At 39.3% G+C, this 26,303-nt stretch overlaps 1 long non-coding RNA gene across 1 annotated transcript in view; it reads left to right on the top strand.

Moving 5' to 3' along the window:
- The first annotated feature begins 1,195 nt into the window (after nt 1-1,195).
- LOC102556878 (uncharacterized) overlaps nt 1,196-26,303 on the top strand; it is a 70,851-nt gene continuing 45,743 nt past the window's right edge. Inside the window, exon 1 of the long non-coding RNA XR_591425.4 lies at nt 1,196-1,410. This is a non-coding gene — a long non-coding RNA (uncharacterized LOC102556878). The remainder of the gene's footprint in view (nt 1,411-26,303) is intronic.

Here is a 26,303-nt window from a genome sequence, read left to right as displayed (position 1 = left end):
TGCCATGTACCACGGTGAAAGTTACCACCTGGCTAAAAAATGTATTGTGCAGTCCTGGAAGACAGCATCCTAGGAGTGTGTGTGTGTGTGTGTGTGTGTGTGTGTGTGTGTGTGTGTGTGTGTGTGTGTATGTTATTTGTTTGTGGGTGATAGGGTTTTTATTTTGTTTGTTTGTTTTCTGAAACAAGGTCTCACTCATTAGGTGGCCCTGGCTTGCCTAGAACTTGATATGTAGACCAAGCTAACCAGAACTCACAGAAATTTGTCTGGCTCTGTATACCTATTACCAGGATTAAAGACAGGATGCACATAGTCCAATTAATTTTTATCTTTTTAGTTTCAAAAAGTTTAAGACATTTTCTTAATGAAAAAGTCACTATGATATAAATTGTGTAAGAGCAAAGTAATAATAAATGAATGAAGATTAGGAGATATCTGACTTAATTCTACCTCAAATCAAGGAAATCAAGGTATAGCTAATCAGAGACTCAAACTTCTTTATTCTTAACCCTGAGCTTTTTCTATGATGGACAGCAGCACTGATTATTTTCATATTAGGATTTGTCTCTGGAGGCAGAAAGCTTAAGCCCCAGCACCATTCTAAGCCGATTGTATAAGCTTTATATATATCACCCTCAATTTCTTCATTTGTAAAGTTGGCACGATACCTGTTTCATCAGCTTCACATTTTGTTACATTAAATGAGGTATTTTCACTGGCTTAAACCTGCTCAGAGCCTTCAGAGTGGGCAGAGCTATTTTTACAACTGGAGTTACTCTGATTGAACTGCAGAGCGTTTGGAGCAAAGAATCTTTCGAAGAAGGCGTGTGTGTGTGTGTGTGTGTGTGTGTGTGTGTGTGTGTGTACATGCTCACTGCAACTGCCACTTGGATTTTTTCCTTAATGAAAGTTTGGAAGCCACTGCATTTCTGGTTGCAAGGAAAGGAGGCAAAGTGATAAATGAGAAACTTGCTGCCAATGATTAAAATAGCTGAAGAATTCTGTCCTTTGGTGTCTGATGCAAAGCCAAGAAAAAGCCAAGTTGAGAGTCCGGGAGCACTTATGGTGATCCTTGTTTGTTGTGGAAACTGGCTGGATCCAAGTGGGGAGAATTAAATCCTTACAAGCAAATATATTGGCAAGGCTATATATAAACTCTCCCCAGCTTTAATCCTGAGATTCCCGCTGAGGACACATGAGTCAGCTGACAGTAGCTGGGAAGAGAAGAAATTAAAAAACAAAGAAAGAAAGAAAACATTTCTCAGAGGCAGGTGAACAAGTTCAGTTAGGAGATAAGGGCCCTGGAGAGAGACTCATCAGGGTTTGATTTAGCCAGATGCAAAGGTGACAGGAACGTTGACCTTCTGTTCTTTAGAATTCTTGTAGCAGTATTAAGAGCAACGAAACAAAGTAAGTACATTAATAGGTGCTTAAGTACTGTAAGAAATGATGCTTTGTTTCTTTAAATTTCCAAGTGTTGAAAATTTCTACTTATGATTGGGTGGCATGCAAGGTTCCTTAGTGGGAGGGATAATTTTGAATGGTTTTCTTAGCTCTTTTTCCTAAGATTTAGGATTGATTATACTTTGATATTTTAGTCAGTGTGGAATGACCTTTAAGTCCTAGCTGCTACTGAGTCAGGATGCCTAAGGAAACACGCAAGGAGCCATTAAAACCCAACAGTGAGTTCATACGTTGTAAAGATGGGGAAACTGGGGCCCACAGAGAAAGGAAGCAATTTCCTGCATATTTTGGTGCCAAATTGTTTTCAATGCTTACCTGCTGCCATGCCAAAACAGATAAACAAACAACAGAAGGAATCCCGGAAAACAGACTTGTGTCTAAAAATACTGTTCACATGACAGTGTCAACTCCTGGTTGTCTGTAGTTTGAAATGTTGCAGAGACAATGCTGCATTTTTGAAAACAATGATCTCACTTTTGGGTATTTTGTGGAGGGTGACTGTCTAGGACAGGCTGATGCAAAGGAAGACTTCTAGGTTCACTAACTTACCCCATGCTACTTGCAGTGAAAGGAATTAACCACCATACCAGCTTACTCTGAATGCCTTACTGATCACAGGCTTTATTCATCTATTTTCCACTAACCCTGAACAGACTTTGGATCAGGTAGAATAGTTGTCATTATCATTGCTTTTAGACTGAGGGTCTCAGAGCAGTGGAGCAGAGCTCCAAGTTGCTGTGGGACTAGGTATATCTTCTCCCACTGAAGTCAGACAAGGCTGTCCATTAGGGGTGTGGAAACCACAGGCAGGCAGGCAGCAGATTCAGAAACAACCCCTGCTCCAGGTGTTGGGGAACACACATGAAAACCAAGATGCTCATCTACTTCATATGTGGAATGGATCTAGGTCCAGTCTGTGCTCACTGTTTGGTTGGTGAACCCGCAAGGGTCCAGATTAGTTGACTTTATTGGTCTCTCTGTAGAATCTCTGTCATCTTCAGTCCCTCAATCTTCCTGCAACTCTTCTGTAAGACTCTTGGGCTTCACCTAATGTTTGGGTGTGAGTCTCTGCATCTCTTTCCAATGGCTGTTGGGTGGAGCCTCTCAGAAAACAGTTATGAAAGGTTCCTGTCTGCAAACATAACAGAGTATCATTAATAGTGTTAGGGTTTGGTTCTTGTCCATCGACTAGGTTTCAATTTGGTGCGGTCATTGGTTGGCCATTCTCTAAGTCTCTGCTCTATCTCTGTTCCTGAAAGACACATTTTGGGTTGAAGGGTTTGTGTGGGGCTTGCTGTCCTTATCTTTATAGTGGGAACTTACCTGACTACGGAAAGCGGCCACTTCAGGATACATATCCCTCATTGCTAGGAATCTCAGCTAGAGTCGCCCCATACGCCCTCTGGGACCTCTCCCCATTACGGGTCTATGGCATGTCCTACAGATTGCCCCCACCCCAACTGCTATTTTCCCTTCACTCTCCCTACATATGATCTCCCCTCCCCATCTTCTCTTCTACCAATTCCCTCCCATAACTATTTTGTTTCTCCTTATGAGAAAGATTCAACCATCCTCCCTTGGGCCCTCCTTGTTATTTGGCTCCTTTGGGTCTGTGGATTATAGCTGGTTATCCTATACTTTACGGCTAGTATCCACTTACAAGTGAGTCCATACTGTGTCCTTTTAGGTCTGGGTTACCTCACTCAGGTTGATAAATTCCATCCATTTGCCTGTGAAATTCATGATGTTCCTGTTTTAATGACTGAGTAGTATTCCACTGTGTAGATATACCACATTTTTTGTATCCACTCCTCAGTTGCGTTTTCACTAAAATCTGGGACAAGACAAGGCTGTCCACTTTCCCCATATGTCTTCAATATAGTACTTGAAGTTGTAGCTAAAGCAATGAGATAACTAAAGGAGATCAAGAAGATACAAATTGTAAAGAAGTCAAAGTATCACTATTTGAATGATATGATAGTATACATAAGTGATCCCAAAACTTTTACTAGAGAACTTCTATAGCTGATAAACACCCACAGCAAAAGTGCCTGGATACAAAATTAACACAAACGATCAGTAGCCCTACTCTACACAAGTGATAAACAGGCTGAGAAAGAAGTTAGGGAAATAGTACTCTTCACAATAGCCACAAATAACATAAAATACCTTGGTGTAACTCTAATCAAGCAAGTGAAAGACCGTATGAGAATAAACTTCAAGTCTTTGAAGAAAGAAATTCAGAAACATATCAGAAAAAGGAAGTCTTGCCTTTTAAAATGAGTGAAATGAAAGATCTACAGAGGGTGTCTCCAGACCAGAGAGAGGAGATCTAAGGAAGGGTCCCTCCTCTTCCTTCCCTAATGTCAGATGCAACTGCTTCCTCCAGGAAAGTGTCCACATAGCTCTCATTAACAAAGGTATCTGATTTTTGCATTTCTTAAAAGCAAGCAAGCAAGCAAGCAAGCAAGCAAGCAAGCAAGCAAGCAAGCAAGCAAGCAAGCAAGCAAGCAAGCAAACAAACAAAAACTTTAAGCGTTTCTGCTCTAAGATGGTGTAAAATTTGTGCTTGCTTTGCGGGGAGGTCCTCTGGTTCTCACTCTGGCAGGCGAAGTGAAAGAGACACCAGAGGTCAGCTTCTAATCAGAGCTGAGAGAAAGCTTTGGGCTTTTTGTCTACTTCCATCCTCCTAGATCTGGCCAGGCTCCACTTGTCCTCCAGGTCTGTTGTTTCTCACCCATCCTCGGAATGAGGAATGCGGAGAAAGAAGCTGCGCTGGGTTTTTATGGAGTCAGAATTTGGCCTTATCAGCGCGAGCTCTTCAGAAGTGCCCACCCCCCTCTGGTGGTGTCATCAAATGAGGCCAATTCAGTCCATGGAATGTGACAGACCGAGCAATGATGATTGATACTGACAGCGAAGCTTTCATGTAGCAATATCCCGGGCCACCGACTGTGCGGCAAAGAGAAAGAACTCTCTGGAATTCACAACATTCCCCCTCCAATTAATCCCCAGCCTCCCCGCTGCGTGTGAATGGGCAGTGCTGGGGATTGGTGGCTGTGATGCTGAGGATTTGCAGATTCTTTTGAGCACCCCCGAGGAGAGGTGATATGGAGAGCCGTAATCAGCTTGCCTGGCTGAGGGGTGGGATGAATTGCCTCGCAGAGCCTGGCTTTACTATTTGTACACTTTTAGGCACCTCAGAAATGCGGTTTGCAGACAAAAATCTGTGGCTAAGAGCCCTCTACTCCGGAGCTATTAAGGGCCAGGACTGTCTTTTCCATTAGTTTAGGATTGTGCCTTGTCTTAAAAAGGAGCTTCCAGATCCAGAAAGGACCGGAGCCCCGATTGTCCCCGAGTCAAGTAGGCTCTTGCCTGGCTTTTCTGGCTACCAACTCTCCTCAGTCATACCCTCATCCCAAAAGAGTTGGTAGTGAGAAAATTTTGCCTTGGGATGACTGAGATGCCTGTCTAAGCTCACTGTTTCCCCAAATGCTATTTTCTCTCTCACAGCTCCAACTTCTTCCCTGTGCACCTTCCCCACTGGCAACAATCGTGAACTTTGTTGTGGATCACAGTGGGCTTCCTCCTGTGTTGCTTGATTAGGGTTCTTTTGCTGTTCAATGGCCAACAGAGAACTCAAACAAAAATTAATATTTGTTGACCGAGTCTTATATGCCAGGTACTAAGAGCTTCTCTGCGTTGCCACTTTCTGCTTATAGTGAACTTCTAGTGCCACACAGGCTGACTCCTCCATTCTGCTGCTAGAGAGACTAAAAAAGAGGGCGGGGTCACTTTCCTCCTTAAAACCTTCCCATGTTTCCACAGAACCTAAGAGAAAATTAAAGGCCTTCAGCTCACCACACAAGCTTTTTGATAACTGGACTATGGGAGAGAACTGAAGATGAAGACGGTAATCCTAAAGACGTTTTAGAAGGATTTGCTGAGTTTTCCAGAACAAAGTCCTCCCATCTCTCTTGATCTCTGAGTCTGCTCTAAACCTGGATCCCTGCTTAGTTTCTCTCACATGGAAGTTGCCAGGGCCTACATATCTTCTTGGGTTTAGAATTATGTTTAGAATGAAAGGCACAGGGTGAAGGTTTTATTTCTGACTCTACTACATCAAGTGGGAATTCAAGATAAACACTTATTTTATAGTTTCGTTGCTCGGTGTCAGAAATTAACGGGTGTTGTGCGAAAACTAATGCCCCTAACCGTTCAGTGTAAAGGTAACCAACTTGTATATTCACGTAGTTGACCAAGTAACTTCCGTAAACTAAAGCTGGGCTTTCACAGATCAGGATTTCCCACGGGACACTGCCTCTTAGCCATCATCCAGGAACATCTTTGTTTTCATAATAAAGTTTACATAATCATCCAAGAACTCCATTATAAGAAATAAGAGTAGATCTCAGAGGTTCACTTGCTTACATGAAGCACACACCCATGCAAATAGAAAGAGATTATTTCACCAAGTGAAAGGAGTTGAGGTGGGAAGAAGGGTAGACATTTGGCTTGTTGGGACTCAGTTGGAACTAGGACTGAAGCATTTGAGAGAGTGTGGATAGAACGGGAATTAGTAAGGAGACAAAAGAAAAAAAAATTGGGCTTTGCAGGACATTACTTTCAAACTCTTTTTATTATATATAAGTACACTGTAGCTGTCTTCAGACATACCAGAAGAGGGCATCAGATCTCATTACAGATGGTTGTGAGCCACCGTGTGGGTGCTGGGATTTGAACTCAGGACCTTGGGAAGAGTAGTTGGTGCTCTTAACCACTGAGCCATCTCTCTAGCCCTTTCAAATTCTTTTGATATGAGAAATGCAAACCAGATAGTGTGGCAGCTGTTTGTGGATTTGAGTTCTAGGATAGCCAGGGCTACACAGAAAGACCCTGTCTCAAAAATCCTCTTTCAAAATGAATTTCTATTTTGATTTAGCACACATATATGTGCACATGCCTGAACACAACAGGAAGAAGTTTTATGAAATAGTACTTATTCTTACTATATATAATACTCTTTGATATTTCTTTTTCTGTGTTCTACTTTATTTTAAGTTAATCCTTACTCAGTATATAAGTTGGTTTCATAATCTAGTAAATGGTTAGGTTTGGAAAACTCTGTCATAGGTCATGACAAAGGAATTTGAATTTCATCCTTGATATAATTGGCAACCTTCAGAAAGTTATGAGCGGAGGAGTGATGGGATCCGATACCTGGAGAGAATACTATATGTGAAGAAGCAACTGGGCACCAGCAAAGTGACCAGCTCAGAACTTGCCTTATTTCACATGGAAATATGGTGATGTCTTTGAATAGAGTAGTAGCTGAACAAAGCCTGAAAAGTAGATGGGTGATATAGTTTTTGAAGTAAAGCCATACTGGGTAAATGGTTATGGCAGAGACAAAACAAGAAGTTTTTGTTGATTTTAGTAATGTGTGATATAATCCTTAGCTTAGATGCAAAATCAAAGATAATCACATTTGGAAAAAGGGAATATTGTTTTGGATATTTAAAATTTGGAACACTTGAACCTACTAGACAAGTAGATAGACATAAGGACATGCCAACAAAGGGATGTTGAAAAACGTTCAGGGTTGTCGATGGAGTTATGAAAGGCAGAGTAGTGGGCTTAGGACCACTTTCTGGACCATCCTAACACTGATGGGAAGAGGAAGAGTCCTTCCATTCTGAAAGGATCATTTCTATAAGACGGACATAAAATCATTAGATATAATCATGGTCTCAGGTACTTTAGACTTAATGTCAATACATCTGTGTTGTTATAGAAAGACAAATTTAAGTGCATAAGTAAGGGAAAATGGGATGGTTCAACAGGTAACGGTGTTTGCTGCCAAGGCTGATGATAGGACCCACTTAATGAGAGTAGAGAACTGACTACCTCAGACTATTTTGATTTCTATGTACACAGTAGCTATAACATGTGCACTCACTCACTTGTATGTGCACACACACGCACATACACTAATAATATTTTTATTTTATTATTTTTATGAGTGTATTGCATGTATGTATGTATGTATGTATGTATGTATGTGTACCATGTTTGTGCCTGGTACCTGTAGAGGTCAGAGGAAGGCATTAGACCCCCTGAGAATCAGAGTTATCCTGGAGATACAAACGGTTGTGAGCCATCATACAGGTGTTGGGAACAGAAGCTGGGTCTTTTGCAAGACAAAGTGTTCTTAACCACTGAACCATACCTCTAGTTCCCTAAAATATTTTTAAAAATTTAAAACATAAAGTATTATGTAGATTGTTCTTCCCCCAGTCCCAGAAATATGACTTAATTCAAAATATATTTACAAATACCTTGGATAAATATCCAGGTTCTTCTCTGACTAGATCTAACTTAAAATAACCCATTTATTCTAATCTATATTCTGCTACTTGGCTGGTTACCTGTGCTCAGGTACCGTGCATCTGTCTCATCACATCTTCCCTGGCAAATCTCCTTCACCTGGCACTGCCCCAGAATCTTTTCTCCCCAAATCTTTTCCTCCCAAATCTTCCACTTCGTATTTCTTACCTAAGCTGTGGGCCAAAGATTTACTATTGACAGGTGCCACATTCATACAGATACAAGATATTTTCTTTACAACATTATACACACACACACACACACACACACACACACATGTATGTGTGTTCATGCCTAGTGCTCAAGGAGGGTATCAGATCCTCTAGCTAGAAATATAGAGGATTGTGAGCTGCCATATAGGTTCTAAGATTTCAACCTGCATCCTCTAGAAGAGTGGCCACTTGTCTTAACTACCAAGATATCTCTCTAACTTCCTAAACTTTTTGAAAAATAAGTAAAAATATTGGTGATAAATCACTCTAAAATATGTTTAAAATTTTTAGTTTTTAGCTTATTTTAGCTTTTTGGAGCACTAACACAATGTGTGTGTGTGTGTGTGTGTGTGTGTGTGTGTGTGTGTGTGTGTGTGTGCGTGTGTAAACTCTTGTTGACCTTTAATCAACATTTAATCAACATTAGTGTCTTTCTGTTTTTAATGGCCTGAGGATAAAACCTAGGGTCTTGAACTTGCTAGGCAAATGCTCTACTACTGGATTATAGTCACATTACTAAAAACATTTTCAAATGTGGAAAGGTATCTGTTTAATAATTTATTTATACTTAAAGCATTTTCCCCTAGATTTATTGCTTTTATTTTGTGTTTTGTCTGCATGTATGTATGCACATCACATGTGTGCCAGGTGTCTGCAGAGGTTGGGAGAGGGCATCAGATCCCCTGCATCTAGAACTAGGGATGATTGTACGCCACCATGTAGATGCTGGGAACTGAACCCAAATTCTCTGCAAGAGCAACAAAAACTACACTTAACAGCTGAGTAGTCTTTCTAGCTCCTAAAACAATGTTCTTTTTTTAAAGTTTATTTATTTATTATGTACACATCATACAGCTTTCTGCCTGCATGTTATGCAGAAGAGGGCACCAGACCTGATTATAGATGGTTGTGAGCCACCATGTGGTTGCTGAGAATTGAACTCAGGACCTCTGGAAGAGCAGACAGTGCTCTTAACCTCTGAGCCCTCTCTCCAGCCCTAAAACAATGTTCTTATTCTCTCATACCTATACCAGTCTTCTCGGTGCTGGATCTACAATCTCATTCAGTCCAGGAGTTCTTCCTACAGCTCGGATATATTTCTCTAATTCCCTTTCCTTGGCAAAGGGCTTCCATTACTTTTCTCCTAGTTAAGTAGAATGTTAGGATCCATACTTATATAAACCATCTTAAAAAACAGAAAACATTTCACTTTGTCCCTCTCTCATTTTGTAGTTAGAAGTTTAACCTCAGCTTTTTCTCTTACTATATATTGGCCTTGCCTAAGAGTGATTAACATAATTTCCCTAAGCCTTAGATTATTCATCTATAGCTGGGCTAAATTCTTTCATTTAAGTTTGTTGTGAATATTATGTGATTATAACTTGCAGAATACAGGGTGCCTTAAAATGTTTATCATACAGTAGGAATACAACATGACGCAACTAATTACTAGTACTACACATTTATCTATTCTTGATGACAAAGATGAGGCTTGGATCACTGATGGCTTCTAGACCTGAAAACTGCTGTTGAGAATTATGGCTTATACTGAAATGGAGCATGATAAATGTCAAAATCCTTAGTAGACTGAAGGTGGAGGCAGTGGTACAGCCCTGAGATAGCATCTATAAAAATAGACTGTGGCATAGAACAGAAAGGATGAGAGACTGAGCATTTATTTTAAAGGAAGAGCCAACACAACTTGCTAACAAACTATGAGGACTCAGAGAAAAAAATTTTGATTTTGGTCTTAGAAACTGAATTTATGATTCCATTTTCAAACAAAGAGGAGACTGCAGTATAATCTATGAAAAGTGTGATACTGGATAATCATATGTTTTACTTTCAAATGTTTAAGTTGGAGATGTCCCTAAAATATAGCATATAGGATAAGCAGACAGATGGATTGAAAGATAGAAGTTTTAAGGTTTCCCCCCTAGACAAAAGTTTAGAGCAGAAGAATTACACCAGCCAGTTCAGCAACTCTCTCAGGAACTAGCTGACCATAAAGTTAGATTAAAATCTCAAAGAACAATCTTGAGAAACAGGAAGCTTCTCCCAGGAACTGGCAGACCATAAAGTTAAACAATCTTGAGAAACAGGGAGTTTCTCCTTGTGATTTTTCACTGGTATTCTCTTTTTTTTTTTTTTTTTTTTTTGGTTCTTTTTTTTTTTTTTTTTTTTTTTCGGAGCTGGGGACCGAACCCAGGGCCTTGCGCTTCCTAGGCAAGCGCTCTACCACTGAGCTAAATCCCCAACCATGGTATTCTCGACATTTTCCAATGGTACCATCCCTGCCCCCTTGGGTTGTGGCTTCTTCCTTTAAATATTTCTTCTTTCAGCTACTCGTGGTTGAACTCCTCTGCCCCTGCATGGGATACGAGTCTTGAGACCCCAGTGCACTGGTTCTTATCAATAAACCTCGTATTTTTACAGCAAGGATGGTCTCTCGTGAGTTCTTGGGTGGTTGTGTCATCCCGAGACTTGAGTGAGGGTCTTCCTGCTCCAGGGCTCTTTCAGGATAAAGAGGAAAATTTAGAACTCAGTGAGGGCTAAGTCAGTGATAGAAATTTAAGTTTTCAGAAAGTAGTTTGTGTTTTTGTTATCCACATAACTATAGAAAAATAATCGTATAAGTCGTATGAAAACAGAATAAACCACAGATAACCAAAGTAATCCTAAATGAAAAGAATGCTGCTGGAGGTATCAAAACTCAAACTTTACTAAAGAGCCATCATGACACAATGTCATGACTCTGGCTCAGAATCAAAATGGAGATCATTGGACCAAAACACAGAACCCAGAAATAAACCCACACCATTGTTATCATCTAATGTTTGACAAATGTGTTGTGGTATTTGGTTATAATTGTCAATCTAGAATCACTCAGAAAGAGAGTCAAGAGGATGAATTGTCTACATTAGGTTAGTCTGCAGTTATGTTTGTAGAGTATTATCTTGGTTCTTTAATGGAAGTAGGAAGACCTGCCCATGGTAGGTGGCACTATTTCCAAGGAAGGGGATTTCTGGACTGTGTAAGAGTAGTTAACAATGAGGACTTTGCTGATCTCAACTATGGACACAATGCAGTCAGTTCTTTCAAGCTCCTGCCACTGTGAGTTCTTACGATAATGAACCTGGGATTGTGAATCAAATAAGCCCATTCTCTCCTAAGATGGATTTTGCCAGGGTATTTTACTGAAGCAACTGAAAATGAAACTAAGTCAGGTGTCAAAAAATTCCTGAATAAAAAACATCCAAGTCAACAGCTGGTGCTGGTAAAACCGAATACCTATGTGCAAGAAGAATAAAATTAGTTCCATATTCTCACTCTGCTCAAAAATCAGTTCAAAATGGATCAATAGCCTTAATTTAAATCCGAAATGCTGAAACTGCTAGGGGAAAATACTTTAAGTATATGTAAACACTTTCTGTAATCAAACATTCTACCAGTAGGACTTTAATAGTATAGTAAATTGCTCTTCCTACCAACCCAGCAATTGGGATTATGTGAATTTAAGGATCAATATAAGCAAAAGAAGCTATCAGCAGAGAAAACAGACATCCTACACAATGGAAAAAACATGTTTGCCAACTATAATTCAGACACAGTAGTTTGAATATGAATGGCTCTGATAGATTGATATGTTTAAATACTTTGGTGGAACTATTTTCAAAGGGAAGGTGTGACCTTGTTGAAAGAGATGTGTCACTGAAGGCAGGCTTGGAGGTTTAAAAAGACTCAGCATTTCCAGTGACTTCTGCTTGTGGACAAGATGTGACTGCTCAGCTGCTGCTCTAGTCACCTTTTGCCATGCCCTTACTCTACCATTATAGATTCTAATCCTCTGCAACCATAAGCCCAATTAAATGATTTCTGTTTTAAGTGGTCTTAGTCATGGCGTCTTATCACAACAATAGAAAGAAAACAAATATAGATGGTTTAATAGCTAGAATATATTATAAAAACATTCTATTAATAAACAAGCTAATGAACCGAATAGTTGATTGTTAAAAGAAGAAAAATAATACCCAAAACAATGTTCAACTGTGGTAGGGCATTTTCCCTTTCTGCCACCAGCCTCGGAAAAGGCAGGACAGAGTTTGGAATGGAGAGTCCACAGCCCATGTTTCCTTTTAGGGCATCAGATGTTGCTATCCACTACCAGACCATAAGGGGAAAGTGGAGTCTGGGATGATGTGGTTCCCTGTCTCCTCTCTGAGTACCCTGGCACTGCATGTACTTCCTGGAGAGGAAGCCAGGAATGAGTCTGAGGTTACCCTCAGGGCATCTGAATGCCAGGCGGGTAGAGGAAAGCCAAGTCCAAGACAAACATGATCCAGTCTAATTGGGAGTAAATGCTCAGTACTAGAGGGGTGGGAGAAGAGAAAAGTCTTGCTTGGGAATCTAAGGCAAAGCTCTTTTAGGCAAAGACCTTTCCTGTGGTGATCTTTAATGAAGCAGCTCTCTGAGACTATACTTGCTTGTTCGTATTGCTTTATTGGGGGTAGATGTGGGCACATTCACTTTATTGGGGGTGAACCAGGGATTATATACCTCTTGGGGGAAGGACATATGAATATCCTGGAAGGTCACTGGCTGAAGGCTAATGCTATCTAGATACTTCGTTAGCATGTAGAAGAACTCCAGGTGCTATGCTATGTGACTGAATGCTCATGGTCCTCTCTGTTGGTTATTGTGTTCCAGATGTGTTCTGGTTATGTTCCAGAACAGATACAGAGACAGGTGAGCGCACTCAATTTTACCAGTTCTTTTGCCTGTCTGTAGCATAGCCTACTTGCCCTGCATTCAACATCTTTAGCCAGCAGAGAAATGCAAATTAAGGTTATTGTAGATTCCTTAAAGATGAAGTTATTGTTATTGGGCTACAAGATGGTGTAGTCATAGAAATTAGTAAAGACATTTTTCATGGGGAGGGGAACAACCTTATAAAAGAAGGGGAGGGAGAGGGGATAGGGGGCTTATGGAGAGGAAATCAGGTGTAGAGGGCCGCAATAACATTCACCACCACTAGATGGCACTGGCTTCCACTGCGCCCCACGTGGAAGGCCAGGATAGCCTCCGCCATTACACGATTGGCGCCAGCCTTCGCCGCGCCAGCTGGTTCCCTTTCAGGAAGTTAACTGTGCACATGTGCAAGAGTGCCTTCGTGCCAGGTCTTTGCCCACTCCGGGGCGTGCCTTATGAGATCATGGGTAAACAACCAATCAGGTGTGGATGCGCCGCACTAGGGTGTTTATAAGCGCGCCATGTTGGCGCGGCGGACCCTTCCTCTTCTAAGATTAATAAAGTTGGTCACAGTAAGGATTTCTATGTATCCGCGTGTTTCCTTCCGGCGGGAAGTCGTGCGCGGGACAATCAGGAAAGGGAATGACATTTGAAATGTAAATAAAGAAATATCCAATAAAAAATGAAAAAAAATCTGCTCAGAGACTGTATTATGCAACTTGTCCTTACCCAAGAGCTCATAGAAAATGAGTAAAAAACAAAAACAAAAAACAAAAACCAATCAGAGAAAGAACTGGAAGAGCTTGAAGGGGCTCGAGACCCCAAAAGTACAACAATGCCAAGCAACCAGAGCTTCCAGGGACTAAGCCACTACCTAAAGACTATACATGGACTGACCCTGGACTCTGACCCCATAGGTAGCAATGAATATCCTAGTAAGAGCACCAGTGGAAGGGGAAGCCCTGGGTCCTGCTAAGACTGAACCCCCAGTGAACTAGTCTATGGGGGGAGGGTGGCAATGGGGGGAGGGTTGGGAGGGGAACACCCATAAGGAAGGGGAGGGGGGAGGGGGATGTTTGCCCGGAAACCGGGAAAGGGAATAACACTCGAAATGTATATAAGAAATACTCAAGTTAATAAAAAAAAAAAAAAAAAAAAACCAAACAAATAAACAAAAGAACTACTGGGAATACACAGAGAATTCTATAGCCTGTCACCTTAAGTGAAGTACAACTTAGGAAGATTGGATGTTCTAAATTATGTATGAATCTTAGCTCTTAAATTTTAAATGTATATTTATGTGAGAGTGACTATGGGCATAGATTGTGGAACTTGAAAGGGGTTTGTGAGATGAAAAAAATGGTCAGAGGAAAAGGGATAAGGCACAAGGACACACACACACACACATACACACACACACACACACCTATTCATCTTCATCTCGAAAAAGGAACCCACAACATTTCAATGAGATTTTAGGGTTACTAAACAGGAATATGATGAAGGTTTACCTATAGGAGCAAGAATGACTCAAAAACAGCTGCATCATCAAAAAACTCACTCACACGAGTGACTACTCACAAAATTTGCAATCCTGAAGGTCTTTTTACCGCTTGCAGCCAGCTGGAGAATCTGAGAATCTTTCCTCTCTACAACTTGACTGGTCAGTCTCTTCCCAGAACAATTGTACTGCTTTCCATGGAGAATCCTCCAATTTTATTTTTTTCCCAAATTTTGACCTTTTGTTTACCTCTGTAGTCTCATAAGCCTCTCTCTCTTGGAAGGAATGTTTCCATCTGGAAGAAGCTACTGTACTGCACATAAGGATTTATTTGTACACATTGGATAAGATATTTTTCCACCAAAAACAAAAGGAAACGTGTGTATTTATTCAGGGTTGATGAAGAAAAGACATATAGAGAGCTATGAGGAGAGGAGCAAATGGGATCATAATCCCATGGTAATAAACTGAGTAGCACTGAAAAGTATTTGTTCATTTTCATTCTTCTGTGACAAGAGTTAAGGTATTACTTTCCTCCAGAAATAGAATACCTTTGACATGAAGATTTCTACATCCAGCAAAGGCCAGCAGAATAGTATGTCCTGTGGCAGGAAGGAAGAAAGAGGGAAAGGCTGGTGAGCATCTCACTTCTGCTGTTTTCTCAAGTGTCTAATATCACATTTGGGGATAGCGTATCTTGAATTTCATAATCAAAATTTGATAAAAAGAACATATTTGAAGCAGGTTTTAGTGGGTGGAACCCATTTTTTCTAGCTGCAGTTAAATCTTGCAAGGGGACCCATATCTAGTTCTTCTGGGAGAAAAGCAGCCAACCTTTAAGGTGAGCAGTAGCAGCCTTGGCTTGTCTAGGACCCATAACTTTTCTCAGATTATTTTAGAATTCAGTGTCTGCTTTCTAAACCCTTCAACAGATGTGGTCCTTCCATTTGATGCTTTACAGGTTGTCCCTGTGGCAAAATGGGGGAGAGGCATCAAGTGCCAGAAAAATCCTGGCTTTCTACTTCAGAGCCTTCTCCAATCCTTTCTAGTACATGCTGTGATGGTCATGGAGGCTCAGGGAATTTCATTTTTAGGTTTGCTCTGTCCCAAATAGATTCTCTGTAGTGATTCTTCCTTCCCTTCCAGGTTTCTAGGACAGTTGAACCTAGATTATTGAAGGAATGATGCTGGTTCTAGTAGCCTAAGTAACGTGGATCTTCATCTGCTAAATTTTACTTTCAGTTTTTGGCTTTCCTGGTAAGAAAAGTGCTGTTTTAATTTTATCAGTCCCTAAACAAGAAGGGGTTTCCATTTGCTTCTCACCTTAGGCTAAAGGACAAGACTGTCAAGAAATTTGTTTTATTAGACCACAAGGCTTCTATTTCTTAATGCTCATGGTATTTTTAGTGTTGTAATTTGATAGGATATAGCTGTCTCTGATTAGTTTGAAATATGTAGATAATGCTCTTTGTTTTCAAGTTTTTCGGTGTCCCCTTGGTTGCTCAGCAACATGTTTTGCTTTTTGGTACAAATATTAAGAGTATACAATGACTCTTAGTTGTAGGAAAGACTGCAAACAATGTTCTCAAGTTTTCCAGTTAGCCACCTGCTCATTTGTGATGCAGCCCTTTCCCATTCTTGGAGGGTTTACTCTGCCCTGCAGAAGAATCCTGTGATCACACAGAGACACTGGAACTTTCTCAAGCATCAAATAGGGATCTTATTCCAAAGTAGTGGTGCATAGACTACACCATTGATATATCAGATGATGAACTGGTGGACAGGGTTGCTGAGAGACACATAAAGAAGGAAACTAATGCAAATCTTGTGAGATCTCACAGTGGAAGTAATTGTAACTGACCTCTTACTGAACAGGCTACCTTAAGGGATGGTGCTATACTGATGACTCAAAATCAGCTTTTTCAGATGAGAAAATAGTCTCTCATAGAAGTTCATGTCTTGATGAGAGGAAGCCTGCATTGCTAAGTCATCCAACATCTTTATTCCTGATAATTCATTCATGACTATTGTATTACTGAATTATTTTATTTGTCATGGATAAGAAAAGAAACAACTGAAATCCACAGTCATTACATCCTCTTAATTACTCAGTACTGTTTCTGCAAGGTATGCTCCAGTGAGAATAAACCAGAGACACAAAAACCTTCTCACTTTGCACCCAATCCTGCATAGAATAATTTACATACTTCTGCAAAACAATTCTTGTCTTTGAGTTTCTAGTGGTGTTGCTTCCAGGATCCCAAGCTCTCAGCAAATCACTCTCTAACTTACATGAGCCAGTAGAGATTTGTATCTCAAGCCACAACTTATTTTACTCAAATTGAATGACTAGCAGTCTTTCCATTGGCAGAATTTCTTATCATCACTGTCATTTAGACATACCCTTAAGTGAGCTTTTAATGATAATTATCCATGTATTTTTTTCAGCCTGTCCCAGCATACTTTTGGAAATGCTGAAGCAACTTCAACTTCTTTCTTTTTCTTATAGCTGATTATCAGAAATTCCCCTATAAACTTAAGCTTGAGGTTGACATTTGGCATTACCATGATTAGTGTGGTGTGACTGGTAACTTTGGAATCTGAGCTGTTTGAGGATTTTTTTTTCAGTGCTGAACATTGAATATAAGGCCTCATGCATGCCTGGACAATTCTCTATCACTGGACATTTTGTCAAGGTAGACAAGATAAGCCTCAAATTTGCGATCCTACTGTCTTAGTCCCTAAGTGCTAAGACTATAGGCATGTTCTACCATATCCAGTTTTAGACTTTTTCCTACTTCTACAGATTATAGAAAAATTAGGTTTAAGCAGATGAATTCTTGCTGTTGTGTTCAAGGGCAACACACAGTTTTTATTCATAATTTCTAATTATGATTTGGTTTATTCAGGATAACAACAATTCTCTTTGCATTTTAACTAGTAAAACTAGGAGTTACAATGACTCTCCAGACTGACTTCTCTTTTAGTTTCAGTGGATTAAGAAAGCACACTTAATTAGCGTGATGGTTTGTATATGCTCGGCCCAGGGAGTGACACTATTAGAAGGTATGGCCTTGTTAGAGTAGGTGTGTCACTGTGGGTATGGAATTTAAGATCCTTCAGTTGAAGAAGTAGAACTCTCAGCTCCTCCTGCACCATGCCTGTCTGGGTGCTGCCATGCTCCTTCGATGATAATGGACTAAACCTCAGAACCTGTAAGCCAGCCCCAATTAAATGTTGTCCTTATAAGAGTTGCCTTGGTCACGGTGTCTGTTCACGGTCCATCCTAACTGTCCGACCTTTCTTTCTTTCTTTCTTTCTTTCTTTCTTTCTTTCTTTCTTTCTTTCTTTCTTTCTTTCTTTCTTCTCCTCTCCTCTCCTCTCCTCTCCTCCCCTCCCCTCCCCTTCCTTTCCCTTCCCTCCCCTCCCCTCTCTTCTCTTCATTTTTTGTTTCAGGCTGACTTCAAAGTCTCTGTGTAGCCATGAATGACTTTGAGCTTCTTTTTGTTTACTTATTTGTTTGGGGAGCAAAGTTTCTTAAAGCTTAGACTGACCTTGAACTTCTGATCTTCTTTTCCCGAGTGCTGGGATTACAGGCCTGTAACACCATGCTTGGCTCATTAGGTGTTGGGACTCAAACTCAAGGCTTCTTGCATGCTAGACCATTTAGCCACATATAGAGTCCTCATTTTCTTTTAAAAGAATTGTTTAATGGTGCTCAGAAACATGACATATATCCAGAGAAAGAATGCTGACTTGAGTTTTGTGGCAATAGCAGAATGTCTCTGAATATAGCATCTTATTATGCAAGAGTCAAGGACCTTTGTACGAACAGAATTCAGCTAATAGTTGAAACATGAATGGACAGGAAAACACTCTTGTCCTTGATAATACTACTAGCAGACAGGCAAGGTTTTCTGCCTGTGGGAATGAGATGCTCTTAAGATAAGAGTGATTATTATATATTAATAAACATTTACTTATGTAGCTAATGTTATATAGCTGTTGTTTTTAAAGGGGCATTTTCAATGAAAAATTTCCAAGATAAAGGCAAATTAAATCTGATAGATACCCAGCCTTGCATGGAAGTGTGTCAGTTGCTTTTCCTTTGTGAAACAGCAAGTGTTTGGTTTGATCCATTCTGACTAGAAAGAATGGAAGGAGGCTCTAGTGTGTCTGATGTTCCAGACAAGATAACAGATGCTTTAAAAGAAAGAGAAATCTTTGAAGTAGGAATTTCATTGTTCCTACTCAGTCTACTGAAGAACTTTTGCTAAACTGAGACATGTGTACCCTAGTACTTCTTTTGTGACTCCTCCCAATCACTGCAGGTTATTTACTTCCTTTTCACTCAAAAAAAAAAAAAGAAAAAAGAACAGGAGGTTAGAAACACACACACACACACACACACACACACACACACACACACACACACACCACCACCACCACCACATCCAGGTTTGTTTCTTTTAAGCTTATTTGCTTCAGAATTGCTGTATTAAAGGACAATTTTTAAAAGTGCCAGAGGTGCAGTGAAGTCCCTATCTAAACTTTTATTGATTTTTATCCTTTCTGTCAGTCTGATTGTTTGCAATATCTCTTCATTCTTCTCACCAAATACTTGAATGTGTAGGCCAGATTTTCTGAGACTGACCTCATTTCATGTATTGCAACTGTTGCCAGTTTAGATAAATGATTACATATGAATTTAATGCATTTTGATCTTTTTATCCTGTGATACTTATTATGTAAATAAATTCACAAACCACAGAAAAATTATGCTATGCATCCAATTTTACCTTCAAGAAATGTGAAGCTCTCACTCAAATCTTTACTCTTTCATTTATTTCAAGTGATTTTGTTGGCAAGACAATCTAACACTAATTATTTAAACCACCCAAGACTCTGGGATGTTTTATTTAGAAGAAAATAATGAAAACCATTTTGTGGGATTCCAATGAGAATCAAATGTGACACTGTATAAAAGCACTTAGAGCTTTGAGCTCATAATGGTATAACAAGAGCCAGATTTACTATAATATCTGAAAAACAAGCAACTGGCCAAATGAAGTAAGTATTCTAAGACACTAGGCAACAGGTAGGAAATGACAGTAATTACTCATAGTTTTTCTTTCTTATTTTCATTTTTGAGGCGAGATATTGTCTGGTAGTACAGGGAAGCATCAAAATCAAGTTCTTGGTGTTGGAGAGGTGGCTCAGAAATTAAGAGCACCTGCTTCTCTTGCAGAGGACCCAGGCTCAGCTTCCAGCATCTATATAGTGGCTCACGAATATCTATAACTCCATATCTAAGGGGTCCAATGCCCTCTTCTGGACTCCGTGGGCAACCGACATGTACATGATACAGCTACATTCATGTAGGCAAAAGACTCATAAACGTAATAAATACATTAAAAATATATTAAATTCCTCTTGCTTTCATCTCCTAAGTACTAGGATTAAAGATCTACAGTACATACCTTCACTGAAACATGGGAAACAAGTCAGGTAAGTCTTGCAGTTACTTCTACTTATTGTCCTTAGGAGCTCTAAGAAATGCCAAAATACAGTAGTAAGGAGAGCCCAGGAAAAGTTAACTTCAGAGCAGGGAACTACCAGAAATAGTGAACGCCACATCATAAAAGGATTATTCTTTCAAGTAACATAAAAATGTCAAACACATACGTACCTGTAACTTCAGGCTTTCCCACCCTGCATACGTTCCCTGAAATAATGACTCTGAGGCTTCTTATATGTTAATAAATGCCTAGGCCAATAACTTTGACTATTTTTACACTAGCTCATAACTCAGTTATCCCATTTAAAGTAGTTTAAATCATGCCATGTGACTGATTACCTAGTTCTCAGTTTTATGTGACTGTCTTCCTCTGTGTCCAGGTGAACCTCTCCACCTGACTCAATCCCAGAATTCTCCTCTCTCTCTCCCAGATGTCTCACCTTCTAAACTTGCATCAGCTCATTGGCCAATTTTTTTTATTGATAGGTGTATGCTTTTACACAATGCACAAGAGATTATCTCTACATGTACCTAATAACAGAACTCAAAAATTAATGAGGAAAAGATTGAACTGCAGTACAGATAGCTTCACAAACATGTTTCTCATGCATCTAATAGGGCTATTTTTTGTTTTTCATTTTTGAGACTGGATCTCCCTTTGTAGTCCTGGCTGCCCTAGAACTTCCTATGTAGAACAGAGTTGACTCCAACTCATAGAGATTCACTTGCCTCTGCTTCCGGAGTGCTGGAGTCAAAGGACTATATCACCATGCCTGGCTTCATTTATAAGTTTTAACTGAATGGGAAATTAGTCAAGAATGTGAAAGATTTGAAAACTCAAGATTTTGAAGTTATGCTATAAATGATAACAAACAAACAAACAGAATGGCAAAGTCATAAGCTATTTGCTAAATAGGAGATTTGAGGATGGAAATATGGCTCAGCAGTTCTCTTATCTGCCAGAAGACTTGACTTTGGTTCCCAGCATCCATATCTAGGACCTCACAACTGCCTGTCCTTCAGTTCTAGAGGATCCAATGACTTCTGGCTTTCACACAAATATAAATAATTAAAATTAAGTTAAAGGAAAAAACAAGGAAGAGCAGATTTGAATAATGAAGCTATTATGGAAATTATGAAGAACCTGGATAGTTGAGTAAAAAGCTAAGTGCTGTAGAGAGGTACTAGAAGTCAGCTAATGCTCTGGGAAAACTAGGGTAACCTGTTTGTGATTAGAGAAAATAGAGTACTGAGGATGAACCTTGTAGAAGCATTCTTGCTCACTATGCAAAACCCTGAGTTTGATTTCTAGCAATGAAGAAGAAACTTAAGGATTCTTTGTAAACTTGGTTGGATAGTGTTTTGCTGGGGCAAAAATATGAAGGAATGTTTCATTACAGTGGACAGAGGTGTGAAAGGCTAAGGCCAATTTGTGAAGAAATGTTTCACTGAAGCAGACACAGGAGAGAGGATGTTCTACTAAAGCAAGCATTTGAAAGGTCACTTGATGGATTCTTTGCTAATGACATGCATGTATTGGTCTGCCTTACATTGCATTTGTCCAGACTCCTTGGACTTGGGCTAATTGGATGCACATGCTGAGGCAAGGCAAGTGAAGGACACGTGATGATTGGAGGTCGTAAATAGGACTCAGTGAGTGACGAGGACAGAGCTTGGGTTGCTGGTACAGCTAGCTGTGCAATGCTTGTGGGTCTCCTGTCTTTGCTGATTTTTGCTTCCCTGAGAAAGACCACTGAGTTCTCCTGATGTTCCTCCTGGTCCCTCCTGCTGACTCAAGCCTAGGCTGAGGCTTGGCTGTCTCTGCTAGTTCCTGTTACTGCTCTTGTTAACCTGACTCTACTGAACTGAACTGCTGGTGTGTCTGGGAAGTGTTGATGGTGTGTTTGATGACTGAGCTGCCATGGCCTACTAACCTGTGAACTGAACTGCTGATTTCCAGATAATACAGAGGAGAGTTGCTCCAAATAACCTTTCTAAATAGGTCTACTTTCCCTGTATCCTTTCTTTTTCACTACCTGTGGTGGGTGCTGGGCTATAAGGAAAGTTAAAGATTTTAAGAACCATCATTAAAAGTAAGGTTTGAAAAATTAAAGGGGTGTGTGTGTGTGTGTGTGTGTGTGTGTGTGTGTGTGTGTGTGTGATGATACTGTAAACTTGTAATCCCAGCACTTGGATTACAAGTGGATGGAGAAGAATCAGTTTAGGACTGTCTTGGATACATGGTGACAAGCAAGTTTGAGATACACAGAACTATATCTTAAAAAAGAAAAGGAGAAATATTTTATTAGACACTGGTATCACATTATGTATAAGGTGAGAATTGTAAGTGCCCACCACAAGTACTTTCTTTGTTATAAGCACTTCTGAGAAATTTTGTGATATTGTCTTTCTTCAAGTGCTCAGAACAAACCAGTTTTACCTGAATAAAAATATAAAAGATCAGGATAAGTTGCTGCTTCATATTCTGTCCTTCAACATGGAATAGGAAAGAAAAATCCAAAAATGCATTAAAGAAGTTCTTAACATTTCAATCCTGGATGTAGTAAATGCCATGTAGGCTCATATTTCATTTGCTGAAATCCATACACATGATTTCAATTAATTGCAGGATGTGGTCTAGCCATGGTCCTAGAAGAAAATCAGAAAACTGGTATTTCGTAAACACCAGCAAGCTCTACAAAAGATGTCCTCCTCCTGTCCATTTATTGAAGCTTTGGAAACTGCATTTTTTGTTAAACACTAAATCTAATCTATAGTTTATTTTATAAATGAATGATATAGTTTTTATTATAGTAAATGCTATTGGACAAAATTTGAACTATAATGAAACGTTAAGGTTGTTCCATAATGTCATTGAATGGAAAGAAAGCATTGCCTGGAGATACAAAAAGGTAATCCAGACCTGAGATTTGGCTCAGTGGTAGACTGTGCACTTAGCATGTGTGGAGACTAAGTGGTGGGCACTTAGACTGTGTCTAATCTGAGCATTAAAAGGAAAAATAAAAGAATTGATGCAATCTCAAATTGGAGAAAATTAGAGGAGAGCAAAGGAACCCTTAAATATTTTGCAATTAATTAAACTGAGACCAAGAGAAACCAATGTTTCCAAGTCTGTGTAAATAATTAGTTGAAAATTTTGTGACCTCATGCTTTAAATACCAACAAAAATTTAACCCATCAATAAAATTGTTCTACACTTTGCTTTCAAAAGGTATGAATAATGAAACAGTTTACAAATTTTGTAAGATTATATAGTCATAGAAAAAGATTACTTTTTAATTTTAAAAAATTAACAATTTTGTGTGTGTGTGTGTGTGTGTGTGTGTATTATGTGCTTGTGTACCACAGTGTGCATATGGAGGTTAGAAGACAACTGTAAAGATTGGTTCTCTCCTTCCATCATGCTATGTCGATTCCAGAATCAAATTCTGAGGTATGTGACTACCTGCTGAGCCATTTCACTGGGTTATTTTTAATTATAATAGACTTTAGTTGAGGATATGGTAACAAGAACTTTTCAGGGTTCTACTGCCCATAGGCTAATAAATTGAACTGTTGCAGTGGTAGTGGGGTGCCTTTTTGGAAATGGCTGGTTGATTTTTTTTTATACTTTTCTAACAACAAACATCAAGTTAGAAATGACTCCCCCCCCCCCCTCCACAGTGTTTGGGATGGGAACTTTTTCCAATGGTGTTTTGCAGTAAATACTCTTTTAATGTCACCGTTTCCCTTCTGTCATTTTCATGAGCTGCATTCAATGTATCATTTACCTGGAATTGACACTGAACATGAGGGAATTTTATAAAAATAAAAATTATCATTATTTTTAAAAAATATTGAGAAGAAAATTTTACTAGACTGCATTTGTTTAAAAGCTTAGAAACTATTGATATGTAAACCCACAGATAAATGTACCTCCAACCTCAGCAAGGAAGCTTCTCTTTGCAACACATGGAGACCATTACACAAAACCAAAACTGGTCAAATTGCAGAGAACAACTAATTATGGGGTGCCTGGTCACAATGTATACATCTACAATACAATTCCTGCCAGAGAACCAGGAAATCTGCAGTGAAATTATGACTTCTAGAAATAATAGGGAAGCTTCATCCATTTTACCTCTAGAATACAGCTAAACAAGACCTAAACAAGTCCAACACCAACAGACATGCTGATGTGGAAGAGGACAGTCTCATGGGGATTCCCCCCTTAGACAAAAGCTAAAGGCAATTAAGGGGAGCTGGGAGCAAAAGTCTTCTCCCAGGTAGGGGCAGCCCCCTAGTCATCCAATACCAAGTGGTAAGTCCTACAATCTTGTAATTTTGAGTAATACTGAATGAATTCAGCAGTGCGTGTGTGTGTGTGTGTGTGTGTGTGTGTGTGTGTGTGTGTGTACCCCAGATCATTCACCTGGTATGAGGAAGGAGGAAAATGATGTAATTATATTTTAATTAGAATGTATGATGTGCATATATTCAGGTACCTCTCTTTCAAAAAATTAACAACTATAAGTCATCGCAGTTGACATTTTTAAAAAAGAGGTTGGTATCTTCCCTTTTAAGTAGAGCTGAAAAATTGAGAGCAGAGATTTGTAGTCAAGCTGCTGAGGTTTATTATATCTTGGCTATGCCTTACCAGCTGTATGATCTGACACACATAAATTCTTCATGTCTCAGTTTCCTTGTTTGTAGAATGAGAACAATATTAGAGTTGACCTAAAATAGTTGTGAAGATTAAAATCAATATAGGGAAGACACTAAAAAAATGTTTTTTGTGTGTTAATCACTAAGTATAAATTAGTGCAAAGATTTATACTTTACACTGTGAATTGGGGGTGCATATATTAATTAATGAAATATATGAGCACATCTATCAACAAGTAATGTGAGAGAAAGAAAGTACCAAGTGCTATTAGAGTATTAATAGGGCATCAAATTTAGCCTGGCATTATGTTACAGAATTCTTTACATTTTAGCTTCTCCTACTGATGTGTGAATTTTCTGAAAGCAAGAATGGTGTCTTAATCTTCCTATCTAACTGTCAGTAAGCACAGAATCTGGTGCATAGCAGGGGCTCCAGACTGCTTTGGAGAGAAAGATTAAAGGAAAGAAAGAAAAAAATTCTACAGGTATCACCATGAGAGTATAAAGATGTTGGAGGCAAGTGCTCTGCGGGGGGCGGAGAATTACGATACCTCATCCTGGCCGCCTGCAGAGGCACTGTACCTCTAGCTTAGGAGCCAGCCTCCCAGTGACCTGCATCTGCAGCTTAATGAGGATATATCTATTAATTCACTGAAGTTCCTTCAATCTGTTCAAAGCCAACCCTCAGGTCTTCCTGGAGGACTGGTTGCTTATTTTATACCTTTTTTTTTTAAGAATACCGCTGACACATTTGATAATCAAACAGTCTGGTGAAGGGGGCTGCTTATCTCAGAGAAAGGCAGAGAGAAAGGAACATCTGAAGGCTGGTTTTTCTCCTCTACTGAGAGCTGAGCTGCTGAAAAGAGGCTGCTTTAGGCCTTGCCTAGAATCCAGGTTGAAGGAGAGATGTGGATTCAATATTGAAAGTGTACTGATTTTTTTTTCTTGGAGCAGGATGAATTGATTGCCCATGTATTCTGGGATGAGCTTTCCACTGTAGGCAGAAGAGCAGATGGCAAGTGCCTCAGGTTGCTGTGTAGCAGGGCTTAAAGATGTCAGGGATTTATGTTTCTAGTTTGCCACCAAACATCATGATGTGGATTGAGAGAGTAGTAATGAAGCGTTTAAATGTTTGAATAATATAAGAAAGAAAAGGATGGTGCTAAATTGTTTAAACCTATATTTTAAATTATTTTAAAGTACATGAATGAACATTAAAATGAAATTAATACATTTAATCAATAAGCCATGTGTGATGGTACACAGTTTAAGTACATCTTGTTAGAGAAGCTGAGTCATTCAGAGCACAAATTCAAGGCAAGCCTTGGCTATGTCATAAGCTATAGGCCAGCCTAAAGTAGATAGTAAGACTCTGTCTCAAAAACTATATATAAAATATGATTATAATGATAATAAAAGTAATATCAGAAAACACATATAATTGTCATTTTTATTTTCTAGATAATATTCTAACAATTCAGTATATATAGATTGAGTTAACTTTTGTAGAAATTCTGTGGTCTAGGTCCTATTTTATACTTGAGGAAACTGAGAGCTTAAGCAACTTGCTCAAGGTCATACAATTAAAAGATCAATGAACTACGACAAGGAAAACAGGATAAATCTTTACATTGCAGTTGTAAAATTTGAGTAGAAGTACAGGACTTTGAGTGGCAGTCTGTCATGTAACACTAATTCCACCAAACCTTGTCTTATGTGAAAATATAAATGTAATTATTTTCTGCATTTTGACACTAGTATAAGAGATACAAATGGGTTAGAACTTGTAGAGTACTTATAACATCTG

Source organism: Rattus norvegicus, chromosome 2 (genome assembly GCF_036323735.1).
Source record: "Rattus norvegicus strain BN/NHsdMcwi chromosome 2, GRCr8, whole genome shotgun sequence".
NCBI lineage: Eukaryota > Metazoa > Chordata > Mammalia > Rodentia > Muridae > Rattus > Rattus norvegicus.
The sequence above is the reverse complement of the archived record's forward strand: the minus strand, read 5'-3'. Positions and strand labels throughout refer to the sequence as shown.